At 39.9% G+C, this 14,666-nt stretch overlaps 1 protein-coding gene across 5 annotated transcripts in view; it reads right to left on the reverse strand.

Annotated features, from left to right (window-relative positions):
- The window catches only part of ENOX1 (ecto-NOX disulfide-thiol exchanger 1), a 360,206-nt gene that overhangs the window by 269,418 nt on the left and 76,122 nt on the right, over positions 1-14,666 (reverse strand). The window lies entirely within an intron of this gene.

The raw sequence follows: 14,666 nt of genomic DNA on the forward strand, positions 1-14,666 counted from the left end.
AAAAAAAAAATGCAATCACAATAACAGAGGAAGAAAACATGATTCATGGGCACAGAAAGTAAATCACTAGGAAAGTCTGTCTTGTCCTCCTTTTTATTTTACTCATAGGTCAAGCGATCTTAATGAAGCTTCCTCCACATGTGCTTTATTGTTGGCTCTTATATAGAGCACAGTTATTTCACACTCCTTATTTCTTTTTAAAAGCCGTGCTAAAAGGAAGTTCTGTATGGGTTAACTGGGTCCTTGCTGAAAAGCTGCTACATTTACAAGTATCTGTACTCTACTCTATGATTTACCTGCCATCACCATGTAAAGTTGCTGATGGAAATCAGTGAATGATGATTATTCCCTACCAAGTAATCTTCAGGCAAGGAAATGACCTGGTACCAAAGAACCTTACTTCCCTCTAACTTCCTGCATACAAATGAAGGTTGTTAGCTGCCCTCAATGTTATCTGTTTACTTAAACAAAGGAGATAAATTACCCTATTACAATTCCATACACTAATTTAAAGCTGGATTAAAGTCAGGTCAAGAATCAAGCAAGTCTTGCTGTCTATTCGTTTAGTCAGGTACTCTTATCTAGTCAGAGAAGCACTGGAGAAAAAGCCTTTAAGCAAGAGAGAGGAAAGGGGGTAAAGAAGGAGAGGACAAAGTTATGTCTGCAGCCTGGAGATGTTGCTCCTACCTTAATCCACCTTTCCTGGCTAGCAACCATTCCAAAAGCAGTGTATCAGTGTATCAGTGTATCAGTGTACAAAATACATTCCCAGGGACCCTGACCAGACAGGCTAAAATCCATGACACTACCACCTTTACTCTGCCCATTTTCTCCATCCTTGGGCAGACCTGTTCACCTGCTCTCTAATTCACTCCATTTTATGTTCCTCTACCTTTTCCTTCAGTTTCTTTCTTCTTTCAAGAGACCCTTTGCCATTCCTTTCCCTTCTGCTGATCTTCACGTACAGCATCATGATGATGAAAATGAAACAACAGCTGCTTCTGAACATCATTTGCAAAACCACTCCCTCCGTCACTCTGTCTACAAAACTAGAGCCCAGCCCCCCTCCACCCTGGCCTAAAATGCTTGTTCTTCTCCCTTTTGATTAAAAACCCTTCCGGAAACAGTCTCAAATTCCCGAGACACCAATCTTGATGGGGGATCAGCTTATAGCAACATACAAACAGAAGAGGCCAGCAAAGAAATGTGGAGTACTTAAATACAAATCACTAAAGCTGATCTCTCAGCAATCTTTTTTCAGACCCCAGAATGGAGAGAACAGGATAAGAAAAAGAAGTCAGTACACAAATCTGACCAAGATGCAAATTTAGGTCAAATCATATCCTAAAATAAACACATGCATTTCCACTGAGTCACAGCATCTGGATGAAAAACTAATTCCTGTTTTAACTTTGTTTAATACTCTAAACACGGGAAATCTAATGATGACCAACAAGTACTTTTTTACTTGACATTCAAGGCAGATGAATGGTGAGGAATCTCTACTGACAACTGCCCTTGACATCTTCTCCAGTGATGTTGAACCTCCTGGGCTCATGCAAGGTGTGTAACAGAAAGTTCATACTAACAGAGAAGATCTACAAAATGAATGGACTCAATAAAGCTCCAAACATCTGAAACTGAATTGCTTAAGTTTATTGACTGTACGTAGGCCCATGTTGGTGAAATTCCTATGGATGCTGTAGTACTCAATTATATTTTGCTCTTTTATGTTTGTTCTTTTTTTTGGAGCAGTCCACTGACAAAAGGCATGCATAGTCCATTACATTTTTACTTTTTATGAAATATATATTTGTTACATACATAAGCAAACTTCAATTCTGGACTTATCTGGCTGTTTTGGGAAGCGGAATTAGAAGAATGACGTGCCCTTTTACAGATGGTGAATTAAATTCTTCCATATCTGCTCACTGCATCTCTAAGCTCCAGCCACCAGGAAGAAACTCAAAACAGTTTCTTCCTCTGACCCACACAATCTACCTTCTTTTCTAAAAAGCTACTGAAAACAGTAATTTCACAGATTTCTTTTTCAGGCCCAAAGCCTTGCAACATCTGCTTAGCACATGCAGAATACCAAAAGAACCCAGTACCAAGACATGCCAGAACCATAATAACAGAGTGCTATGGTAGGAGCTTCTCAGACAGTACCAGCCACATTAACAGGAGCAGACCATTGAGGCAGTTCTCTAAAATGCTGTTAAATGCTACTTCCTACATAAACTCTGCAAAATTTCCATCAGCAGTAGACAAGAAACACATCTGTTTTATTTGAACCTTCAAAAACAGATCCCTTAAGGTAAATAATTACACCTCTGCTTTTTTTTTTAAACTTTATTTTCACTTCTTCTTGTAATCTTGAGATGGAATGTCTCCTATTTGCCTGGGACTATATTTCAAATAAACAGTCAGTGACATCTCCTGCCAAGTCTCTCCAGACGATGAGGACACACCAAGTATTTCTGGACTTCCTTGGAAGTGAAAGATGTGGGTGACACACCCAGAATCACCGAGGTCTTGCATCATTGCTCTGAGCACATTTCCATCTCCACTGGAAAAACTGGAGCTGTTTGTTGCTAGTTTTTATCTGTCGAGTTCCTGCTTATTAGATTCTTGGCAAAAGGAGATTCGCTTAAGCTTTTACAGGCAGGATTCTTGCTGTTTAAAACTTATTTTCAACTGTATTTCATTCCAGAGTCATTTTCTATACTCCTGCCATCAGCACAGACCATGCTGTAACAATCAGCTACTATTCACTTTTCAAAACAAGAACGTTTCCAGCAGCATGAAGCTTTGTCCAGAATCTCAGTGGCTCAACCTCTGGCACTTATCTACACCTCACTTTACAATGGACAAAATGCAGAAGTTTATGAAAACTTTAGCATAAATTGCATATATAGTTTTTATTTCTCCTTACTTATATTGAAGAAATTTTCCTAGGTAGGAAACCCTTGAAACCCTAACTGTAAATGAAAGCAGGCAGATGGAATGGGTGCCATTTGCATTTAGAAGTATTGTTATAGGCAGCAATAGGTTATGAGAGAATAGGGCCCAAATCCAACTGAAACAAAGGGCTCTTGAGAGAAAATTTGCTATTTTTCCATCCTCACAAATACTCCAGCTCCAGTCTCCTTGCTGTGTAATGTCCTTCCCAAAAAACTCCAGGGTTCCTTTCAGATCCCATCCTACACTCTTCTGGAGCTCTGGGTTCTGGGTTTCATTTCAATCCACTGGCACTCACTTCCTTACATGTATCATTAAAGAACCTGTGTGGGAGAACCTCTATTTAAATCCATCTGCGTTCAACAATGCAATAAAAAATGATTGCATGCTTAAGCTTATAGAAAGCCAAGCACAAGACCTGGGCCAGTATTCTTTTAATAAAATAATTGCTATTCAGGCAAGAGTTTCTGTGTAAAAATTATTTCTTTTAAAAAGCCAAAAACATATTTGAATGAAATCAAGCACTCAAATGACTTTATTTAATGGCCATCATAATATTATATTATAAATATGTTGGAATATTTCTTTAGCTTTGTATATATTTTCTTTTCTAATCATACCACTAGAAAATAATACCACACTGTGGGATAAAAGAAAAACACTGCTATTGGAAAGAAGCTTCTTCTTTAGCTTGCCAAGCAGCTACCAGCCTTCCAAGTAGCAGAAACACATACAGTAGGGTTGCTATACAACATAATCAGTGGGACTTGGAGAATTGCTTTGCCATTTCCAAACCTATAATGACTGTTGTGAAATGGCCGTGTTTTGCATGAGGAGGATTGGAAGGGAAGCAGGTGGCGACTATCAGCAGCAAACACTGCGCTGCTGATAGAAAGGGGGCACGAGAAGGGCAAGGGCCTGATGCCAGAGTATTCCACTTCTTCATGACCATCTTAGAAATGGACTTGCACAGTGAAAACAGAGCTCTGTTGCAACACATCATCTGCCCATTGCAACTCTATTCTCCAAAGGTTTTTTACCTTTCCAAAATGCAGTAGTAACTATCTAGCCAGACTGATTTCTTGTTTTCCCCTGATGATTTCACTGTAATAAAATTTCACACAGAGAAGTGCTACAAGTGACGGGTCACAGAAGACATCTGTAAGAACTCATAGTTAAAATTCAGGCAGTATAAAGGAGAAAAGAAAAGGAGAGGAAAGGAGTTTAAAAATAAATAAAGAAATAAAAGAAAATTGAGGTTATTTACTTGTTTCTTATAGGCTTGGATTGCATTAAGGATATAATGAAATCTATCATACCATCTAGACATGGCAATGTCTATGCTTCATCAAAATATTCGTAAACAGCAGCCTCTTTTATCTATAGAATGGATCCAATTCTACTCACCATGAGATAATTTCAGAAAGATTTTCCAGAAAGAGGATGCTCTCAGACTCCATAAAATACAGCCTGCCTGCTCTGCTCACAGTTCAACTTAGCAGTCTAAACACTATCAATAAAATCAAGTATATATTTTTCCTTCAGGGAAAAAAAAGAAGAAAGAATTGCAGCAGCTTTGCTCTGTTAGGTGGAAGAGTATTTCCTTGGAAAATCCCCATTTCTCCCTACCACCTATCACCACATAAAGGGTGTGGGGCTGGGAAATAATTCACACAGAAAGTCAACCACAACATCAGCAGGAGGTGAGATGCTCGCTCTACTTTATCCATCAGCATGCAGATGCAGTTCTTTTGTTTAATTAACTTATGCCTGCTGTCTTCTTTCTTTTTTTTTTCTTTTTTTTTTCTTTTTTTTTTTTTTCTGGGGATTGTGCCCATTTGTGCAGGCCACTGATAAACAGAAAGCAAGATTAAAGAGCAGCACAAACATGCCCAGCAAAATGCCCTTAATTTGCTTGCCCAAAGAGAACTACTCCTGTCCTTAGACTTAGGAGAAGGGATTCATGCTTACATGGAAAATCATACTAAGAGTGTTCCTGCTTGTATCCCTCTGCAGGCTAATGCATTCTTGAACATATATTTCTTCAAAAGACCACAAGTATATTTGGAAGACCTTCTTGCTAAACTACTTGCTACACAGAAATATTACCATCCTTGGGACAATTTGTTTATTTATAATTATTTTATTTATTTGTGAAATGGATGATCTTGGGGGCCATAATAAACCAGTTAAAGGTCAACCAAGGGATCAGGCCCAGCCAGCACGGGTTTACAAATGGTAGATCCTGCCTGACAAACCTGATTTAATTTTATGACAAGGTGACCTGCTTAGTGGATGAAAGTAAGTCTGTAAGGTTGTCAAAGTAAGGTTGTCAAAGGCAGTTAGGCCTTTGACACTGTACCCCACAACATCCTGGTGGATAAGCTGGCTGCCCATGAATTGGATGGGTGTACACTACGCTGGGTGAAACACTGGCTAGATGGCTGGGCCCAAAGGGTTGTGGTCAATGGAGTTAAATCCAGCTGGTGACGAGTTACAAGCGGTGTCCCCCAGGGCTTGGTACTGGGGCTGCTTCTATTTAACATCTTTATTAATGATCTTGATGAGAGGATTGAGTGCACCCTCAGTAAGTTTGCAGACAAAACCAAGTTGGGAGGGAGTGCTGGTCTGCCTGAGAGGAAAAGGACACTACAGAGGGACCTGGATAGACTGGATTGATGGGCCAAGGTGTCATGGTTTTTCAATTTTGTAATTTTGCTATCAGTATTCCACATCATAAAATCACGTAAGAATGAATAATGTTAGTGAACCATGACCCAAGGCAAACTGTATGAGTTTCAATAGGACCAAGTCTCAGGTCCTGCATTTTGGTCACAACAACCCCAGGAAACACTATAGGCTTGGGGACGAGTGGCTAGAAGATGCCTGATGGAAAGGGACCTTGGTGTACTGATGAACAGTCAGCTGAATATGAGCCAGCAGTGTGCCCAGGTGGCCAAGAGGGCCAATGGCATCCTGGCTTGTATCAGGAACGGTGTGGTGAGCAGGACTAGGGAAGTCATCCTGCCCCTGTACTCGGCATTGGTGAGGCCTCACCTTGAGTGCTGCGTTCAGTTTTGGGCATCTCAGTGCAGAAATGACATGGAGGTACTGGAGCAGGTCCAAAGAAGGGCTACAAGACTTGTGAAGGGCCTTGGAGAATAGCCCTATGAGGAGTGACTGAAGGAACTGGTGCTGTTTAGTCTGGGGGAAAGTAAGCTGAGGGGAGACTTTATTGCTCTCTTCCACTATCTGAAAGATGCTTACAGCAAGAGCAGGGTTGGCCTCTTCTCACTGGTGACAGGTTACAGGATAAGGAGAATCGGCCTCAAGTTTTGCTAGGGGAGGTTTAGGTTGGATATTGGGAAAAACTTCTTTACAGAAAGGTTTGTTAAGCACTGGAATAGGCTCCCCAGGGAGGTGGTTGAGTCACCATCCCTAAATGTGTTTAAAAACCATTTGTATGTGGTGCTCAGGGACATGATTTAGTGGAGGGTTGTTAGTTAGGGTAGTATAGTTAGGTCATGGTTGGACTCAATGATCTTTAAAGTCCTTTCCAACCTGAGTGATTCTATGATTCTATGATTCTATAATTTTCGTCTGCTACTTTTAATTTGAAGTGGCATTTTCAAAATCATTTTTGTCAGAAAGCTTTTCCACGTAGAAGGAAGGGGCTGAATTCTGACAGACCTGAAGTAATCATAACACTACCTTTGTTATAAAGTAAGACTTGCACAATACTCAATGTCCTTCGCTTTCATTGCTCTAAGTAAAGAAAGTAAATGAGGAGCTTAAGTAAAATTTCTGAAAACAATCCCTTTAGGAGTGCACAGAACCCAGCTGGAAGCTAGAAAACAAAATAGCTTAGATATTAATGATAATTATAAGTAGTTTATTGAGCTAAGATTTTACCTTACCAAAGATCATAGAATCATTGAGATTGGAAAAGACTTCTATGATGATCTACTCTAACCATTGCTTCATCACAGCCATGCCTACTAAACCATGTCTCTCGGGGTCACACCTGTGCAGTCCTTGAACGGCTCCAGGGATGGTGAGATGGTGACTCCACCATTTCTCTAGGCAGCTTGTTCCAATACCTCACTAGTCTTTCAGAGAATAAATTTTTCATCATACCCAACCTGAACCTCCCCTGGCACAATTTAAGGCCAACATCTCTTGTCACTGCTACCATCTCACCACAACGTCCTTTCAGGTAGATGCAGAGAGAATAACGTCACTCCTGAGCCTCCTCTCCTCCAGACTGAACAATCCCAGTCCCCTCATCCAGTCCCCATAAGACCTGTGCTCCAGAACCTTCACAGCTTCATTGCCCTTCGGTTGACACGCTCCACGGCCTATGTTCCATATTTCAGCTCATATAAAGTAGCACATTAAAAAATAATCAATCATTACCAGTGCTTCCATTTAGAAGAGAAGGAAATGAGAACCACAGACCAATATCTCCATCATCCAGTGGTAAGTCACAGGATGAGTTGAATATAGAACCAGTAAAAATCACCCAAACATCTGAACTCTGCACTTTGATTAGCACACCAGCGCGCACCCATAAAGAAAAACAAGACTCCTAACTCTATGAGTGGGAGTGAAGAAGGAGGGTCTCCATTATAACTCACATCAGAAAGCATTACACAATGAAGAACAATGACAGAAATAGTGATGCAAAACTGTTCTGCAGAAATCTTGTCAGAAGGAAAAATAGCAGGCAGGAATCTCTGGACATGCTGGGCTGGGCTCATCAGATAAAATATCCCTGCCCAGATATAACAGAGCCAGCTCAGGCTCCTTTCACACTCATCAGACAGAAACAGGCACATATTGATGTTAAGTGTTTGGTCAAGCGCACACATTTGTTCATCCTGGGGCAAAAATATCCTCCTCCTAAAGCACTGTGAGATCATTCATCTCCTTCACAGTCAGATGCCTACAACCCTTCAGCGAGCAACCAAGATGAACCAGCTAAATACAGATCAAGATGCAGATCTCAAGATTCAGCTGGATATGTAGCATCTTTTTTTCTGAAGGCCAGTGGTTACTATTTTGTAAAAAACTATTCTACCAACAGAAGTGCGGTAAAGATTGGCAAATGAGGGAAGAATTCCTAATTATCTTTCTCTCTTATACATTTGAATATGGTAATAAATGCTAGTGTTAAATTTCAGATGTTTTAAACTGTTTTGTTACTCTTCTGCTTATGTACGCTTCCATTCTGCACACTGCATAAGCATCACTTAGTGAGGAGAAAGCAGGAGAGTCTGACAAATCTCCATTAAAATGGAACACACAAGCCTGGAGTACTTCATTTTAAGCACAGAGAGAAATTTGTTTTCTGATGAGAAGTAAAACGGGCCCTTGAACTTAAAAGTCAATGACAGAAAAAAAAATAGACACAAGATACGATTTATAGCAGCAAAAGAAAGTTATTCAGGAGTCAATAATTTTTCAAAAGGATTAACAGAGCATATGCAGCATTACCTATAATGAGATAGGAAGAGTATAGGGAGTACAATTTGCATGCTATTTAGATTCAACAGATAGTTACACTGTTGATACCTAAAGTGCTGTTGTTGTCACAGTAAAGGTGGAGGTCCTGCACATCCTCTGAAAATTAATACTGTTCAAAGAAAATGGTTTAAATTGCAATCCTTTGGGTATCTATTAGAGTTTAAACTATAAAGAAGGATGGTCCATTAGATGACTAAATTTCCTTTTTATCATAAGGTCACAGCGGTTGGCTGAAAAAGGCATCAAGGCAACTTTTTAAATCCAGATCTATTTAGTTCTTGGATTCAACCAGGAATTTAATGCCAAATGGAAAACAGTAGGTAAGCATGAAAGCTGAAGTAATCTATCACCAGTATCTTTTCAACAGATAAGCATTTCTTTGTTTGAACAAATACACATTCCAGGACATGAAAACAAAAATGTTTTGAACAGCACAGCTTCTGTAAGACCTCTGCATAATGAAATTTCAGGAAATACCCAACACAGAGGTTTTGGTGCACAAAGAATATTATTAATTTTCTTTCCACATGACAAATAAATAAATACTTCTATGCTAAACACAGTTTTAAGTAGCATATGCTGCTCCACTTTGTATTCTTCAGTGCTTCAGAAAGCATGGAGAAATGTACTTACATTATTAATTCCTCAGCATGTGAAGTTAAAAAAGCCTCAACGATTCAGTTGAAAACCAGTTCAGCTGATATATAGCAAGAATTGTTTTTCCCTAGACTGCCACTTACAAACCCAATGTTGATTCTGAAACAACCTGATTTCCTTCCAACTCATACATCATTATCAGTAATAATGATTCTTCAGATCCTCCTGCTGCAAACTCACTACCTTGTGCTTGCACTGTCAGCAGCAGCTGTACTGCCAGTTTATGCTTCCTTTTTGGTCAACTTGGTGATTAATCGATGAGAATTTAGTGTTTTAGCTATTTGGATGGTGCATTCCCCCATTCTAATTGCTTTGGCTCAGAAAGATAAACAAGAATAAAGAGCTATATGGCCTTTTCTCTTCCCTCACTCCAGATGAGGGAAAAATACAATTACAGATTACATACAAATCCAGCCGCCATGAATAGTAACAAGTAGAAAAGAAGGTGGCTGCATTTGTTCTCATCACATAGAATGTACAAGCTTTTAAAATGCAATCAAGAGTTTTTAAAAGCTGATAAAAACAATGGAAACACAGGAAGCACTAGTATTAGAAGAAATAAATGATTATGTGGGTTTTCCCTCATTTTCTTTTCTATTTGATTAACTAAAGGGAGCCTTGTATCTATTGTATTTTGACACTGGTGTCAGATGTAACTGCTGATACACTGAGAAAACAGTCTGTCAAAATGGCGAGAAAACAAAAGAAGCTCTAAGTTTAACCAGAGTTTGTATGAGGGCTGCTCCAAAGTAATGCTTCCTATTTTACTATGTCAGTCCATAGCATCAGAAGTGGATGTTGGTAGTATGGCAGTAGAGGGTGCACCTTCCGACCAGTATCCCGTTATATGTTGCTGCCACATGACAGATGGCAGAAGAGGGGCAGTCTGACGCAATGACATCTGATGTGGAAGTACATCTGAAGCAAAGATGTATCATTGAATTCCTCCATGCAGAAAAAAAGCACCCACCTACAATCATCAGTGCTTGCTGAACGTCTATGGGGACCACAGTGAGGTGGTGCATTTCAGCACTGTCAACGGACATGAAATACAAGCCACGTTCCAGACAGCCATGCACAGATGTGACAACACAAAATGAAGAGTGTCTCAATCAGCTCATCAAATCAAAAAGCAGATTGCAAACAGAGAACTGTGTATGAAGCTGAATATCATTCAAAGCATTGGAAACAACGGCTTCAACATTGAAAAATCACAAAATTTGCACCAGGTGGGTCCCATGAATGCTCACACAGGAACAGAAAGAACACCATATGAAAGTTTGTCAGGACCTACTGAATCAACAAAGTTTCAGGCAACACATTCCTGGGCCTCAGCATCACCAGTGATGAAATATGATGTTACCACTACAAACCTGTGTCAAAATGGAAGTCCATGGAGTGATAACATGTGAATTCCCCACTAAGGAAAATGTTCAAGACACAGCCTTCAGCAGGTAAAGTAACTATCTTTTGAGATGAGAAAGGAGTGATCCTTCTGGATTTCCTGGAACCCTGAACAAACCATCAACTCTGACCACTATATCACAGTGGTGACTAAGCTGAAGACTTGAACTTCCAGAGTCAGGTCAGAGAAGAATCATAAGAATCATAGAATGTCCTGGGTTGAAAAGGATCATAATGATCATCCAGTTTCAACCCCCCTGTTATGTGCAGGGTCGCCAACCACCAGACCAGGCTGCCCAGAGCCACATCCAGCCTGGCCTTGAATGCCTCTAGGGATGGGGCATCCACAACCTCCTTGAGCAACCTGTACCAGTGAGTCACCACCCTCTGATTGAAAATCTTCCTCCTAATATCTAACCTAAACTTCCTTGTCTTAGTTGAAAACCATTCCCCCTTGTCCTATCACTATCCACCCTTGTAAACAGCTGTTTCCCCTCCTGTTTATACGCTCCCTTCAAGTATTAGAAGGCCACAATGAGGTTTCCCCGAACCTTCTCTTCTTCAAGCTATACAAGCCCAGTTCCCTCAATCTTTCTTCACAGGATTGGTGCTCTAGCCCTCTCTGATCATCTTAGTGGCCCTCCTCTGGACATACTCCACGAGTTCTCTGTCTTTCTTGTGCTGGGGGTCCCAGGGCTGGATACAGTACTCCAGATGAGGTCATTCTCTTGCGACACAGTAATGCCAGGCCCCATATTGGTTTAAAGACTGCGAAGTGCATTGCCAGTCTTGGTTGGACTGTCCTACCACAGCCACTGTACAGTCCAGAATTGACATCTTCTGATCTCCATTCACTCAGGCTTATGAATTATGGACTGCATGGGCAGAATTTTCCTAGCAGTGATGCCATCATGGCAGCTGTGAAACATCAGCTGGTTCAGACTTTTTACAAGCACAGCATGCAGACTCTTGTTCATCGCTGGCAAAAATGCATCGCTATGGTGTTGACTGTTGAAAACTTGTTTTGTAGCTGAGGATTTTCTCTATGAAACAGAGCTTTTGTGCTCTTTGTATCTGTTGTAGTCACCACAGAAACAAACAGGAGGCATTACTTCTGGGCCAGCCTGTGCAGCAATTGAAAATCACTGTTCAACTATGTCCGACAGAAGCACATGGGCTGGAGAGTTTGTTGTAAGTTTCTTGAGATTGTCACTACTCAGAAACACAGTGAAGTGTACATATTTCTGTAGGCAATAACCTCCTGTCCTTTGGGGAAAGACAACAAGAAGACAGTTGTTGGCCTAACATGACACAGTTCTGCAGACCTCAACAGCATATGAAGATGATAGAGCAGTGCTATAAGAAAGAGCAGTCTAGGAATGATGGATGAATGGATCTGTTGCACGGCAATATTCCCACTAGGAGCAAAAAGTTCTCAACATTCTTCCCTTTCAGATTTTGAAAAGGATAACATAAAAATTAATGCCTGTTGAACTAGAAGGCAAGGATAACTGTAAGAAAGATGATGATTTCTGTACTGAGGTTGCAAACCAGACAATAGTATTTTTGCAGCATAAGGAAGTTCTATAATTGTTTTGTCAATTGCCTGTATCAATACAAAGAAATGTAGTCTCTAGCAAGAGAATGTACTGCAGCAAGTCCCCTTGATGATTTAGGATGGTTGTGTTTACCTTTCCTTATAAGCCATCAGAGACACGATTATATATTGTGTAAATACAGTGGGGACATGGATTAATTTCAAACCTATCACATAATCTGATGAGATTTCCCATGAGATCTCCTAACAGTCTGCAGCACTGTGAGCCATTATTTCCATATTTATTGGAAATAACATCTGAGCCAAGACAAGGCATGGCATTCCCACTGAGAGCAGTCATGACATGAATAGAATTAACTCCGGTCACTTGTATACATGGAGGGTCTTTTTGCTATTATTAGCATACACCTCAAATAATAACTAACTCTGTGATGGTACAGTACACCACATCAGAATATTGAGGGGGGTCTCCTAGATGTTGACCTACATTTCTGATACATTTAGGGAACACAAATCAGATTGCACCTGCATTTCAACATCGTCTCCACTGGATGAGCTCCTGCCTCTTGCCAGAATGGCTTCAGAACTGTGATATGATAGAAGCACTCAAGATCTTTCTTTTAAAACACATTTCATTAAGCAGCAAGACCTAAATCACCATGAACTGTGATGTTCATGATCATAATTTAAAGGATGAACAAGAAGTTGTGGTTCCACTCATACTCGTTTGGAACTACCTATCTATTTTTAGTGATCTCCACTTGATGGATGTTGTGAGGTGTGGATGAATCACTTTGTGCTTCACTGTCATGGCACCCATGCTTGCATCTCTGGCTCCATAGAAGGTATGACTACATTACAACCATTTGAAGATTTCAAAGCCAGTATCCTTCAAGCTTTTTCCCAGCATTTCTATTTATCTTTGTAAGTAAACTTTCTCCATTTTTAGTTGACCTGTTTCTCTTACCTGATTCATTTGAGGATGCTTTGTAACACTGTAATTTGTCACCATGGCAACAACTGTTTGGTCACTACAGCTGATGTCACCGAATGAATCAAGTAAGAAAATCACAAAAATGATTAAAATAAAAAGAAAAATATATATATTCTAAACAAATGCAGTAATAATTTGGGATAACTAGAAAAGAAATTCAGTTGCATGTGGTTACTTAATTTCAGTTTTAAGACTGCATGGTTTTCGTTTCTTTTTTCTTTTGTGGGTTTTATTTTGTTGCTGTTGCTTGCTTTTAACTTTTTATGCTCTTTTGTGTGTGGTAGTAACTGAGTAAAATCTAGTAAAATAGGCTCTGGTATGTATTACCCAGTAATGCATCTCACAGTGAGACTGTTGCAGCTTCAAACCCACCTCTTCCAAAGTTTTAAAGAGAAGCTGAAGCAGGGCTGACCTCTCCCTAAGGGCACAATGAGACCTGCCTTGTCCACTCAATCAGCCACTTAATCATTCCATCCAAAAGGTCTGAATGTGTAGCTGTCTCCAAGTACCCTGCCAGTGCCCTGAAGCTTTAGATATTGTGTATTGCATTTATTTATCTAGCTCCATTTTCCTGACATAAATAACCATAGCCCAAAACTCTTCTGCTGTTTTTCCCTACCTATGTCGATGCTACAGTGATGTCTATTATATGGGTCAATATTGATTGCAACCCAGGATTCTGTAAAGCTTTTTTGGGAAAGCTTTACTTGGTTGGTCACAGAAAAAAGGGTTGTGATTAATGGTTCTGTGTCAGGGTGGAGGCAGGTTTAGGTTAGAGATTAGGAGGAAGTTTTTCACTCAGAGGGTGGTGACGCACTGGAACAGGTTGCCCAAGGAGGCTATGGATGCCCCATCCCTGGAAGTATTCAAGGCCAAGCTGGATGTGGCTCTGGGCAGTCTGATCTGACCCTGCACATAGCAGGTGGTTTGAAACTGGATGATCATTGTGGTCCTTTTCAACCCAGGCTATTCTATGATTCTATGATTCTAAAAACCTTAGAAAGACAAAGGCAGCTACTACATCATCTTCCAGGGCAGCCTTCTGTAAATTTACCTGTAACTGAAGTATAAATGCAGGATAATCTTATTGCTATTTGCATAATATACTTCTGGATTTAGAAAGAATGCTGATAAATCCATTAAAGACTTCAGCTAACACACAAATTTCTTTATATATTTCTTATAGCTAGTGGTGACACATAGCTAAAGATGTCTTTACAAGGTGATTCTAACTTTAGAAATAGTAATAAAACCTATTCATCATATGTGAGTGTCTTGAAGCTTTATAATTTTGTCACATTTTGCATGAAAAGTAACTTTATTTCTTAAATAATATAACTGATGCTGATTTAGGAGCAACCACTTCCATCACCATCATGAAAAATACCTTTGGGGGATTAAACTTTAGGAGACACTCTCACAAAAATTAAGCACCACTTTTATCGCTTTACTAATTGAATGTAATTAATTTACTAGTGCTCTGGAATGGCAGGTATTAAAAAAATAATAAAATCCTCGAGCATTTTTTGCGTTACATGTGATAAATGCTACAGTCACTCTTTCCTT

Source organism: Excalfactoria chinensis, chromosome 1 (genome assembly GCF_039878825.1).
Source record: "Excalfactoria chinensis isolate bCotChi1 chromosome 1, bCotChi1.hap2, whole genome shotgun sequence".
Lineage (NCBI taxonomy): Eukaryota > Metazoa > Chordata > Aves > Galliformes > Phasianidae > Excalfactoria > Excalfactoria chinensis.